The sequence below is a fragment of the Octopus bimaculoides genome, chromosome 8 (assembly GCF_046866305.1).
Source record: "Octopus bimaculoides isolate indiv1 chromosome 8, ASM4686630v1, whole genome shotgun sequence".
NCBI lineage: Eukaryota > Metazoa > Mollusca > Cephalopoda > Octopoda > Octopodidae > Octopus > Octopus bimaculoides.
Window position 1 is genome coordinate 55,324,648 of NC_142935.1, and position 862 is coordinate 55,325,509.

The following is an 862-nucleotide window of genomic DNA, read 5'->3' on the forward strand; positions in this document are numbered from 1 at the left end:
AGGATAGCCACTTCGTCGGATGAAGAGTGCGGTGGAAACGAGCCACCTAGCTTGAGAAGATCTCGACGTGTAGGGCGCCCGCCCGGTTGGATGGCGGACTTCGAATTGGAGTAGGGGTGAACGTGATCTTTAAGATCAGGGTGGCGTGTGGTATGACGTCAGTGTCTGGGGAGGCTGACCGGAAGGGCGAGTCGACCGGAAGGGGAAAAAGGGAAGAGGGAGCCTCGATCGGCATTCGTGCCCTTTTCGAACGGGGCTGCGGTCAGGACAAGACGTGTTAAGCGACGGTCTAGGTTTTGGAAGGTTTGGGAGAAGCAGATGCTATTCCTGGTGTACTTTGGGTCGGGGCAAGCTTCAAGGATCGGATACCGCAAGACGGACTCGAACCACCGACTTGCCATGTTCCATTATGACTTTGTGTACATAGAAATAAATCAAGATACGAGATTTACTTTCCACAGGCACTAGACGTAGAATACCATGATGAGCTGTTGGTAGGAAATCAGATATCGAATTCATGTGCCTGGCTCTCTCTAGGTCGCGGTGGACCTTTGTCGTGTCTCGAAGAAACAGTTGAGCAGAGAGTCGGAGATGAGCTAAAATCTTTATTATGATCACACGGATCAACACATAGATAAGGACAGCACGGGACAGACAATAACAAAGAATGAATGAGATCGTGTTTATATAAAAATGTTTTCAGCGATTATGTACAAATAATAATATTACGAATAAATAAAATTAATGAGAACTTAAAATAGATAAAATTTTGAAAACTTAAAAACTGATCCTCTTTTTGTTATTATTTTTAAAAATACAAACAAATTGAATTTTCCAACCGAGCAGCCTATAAGGCCTAGCA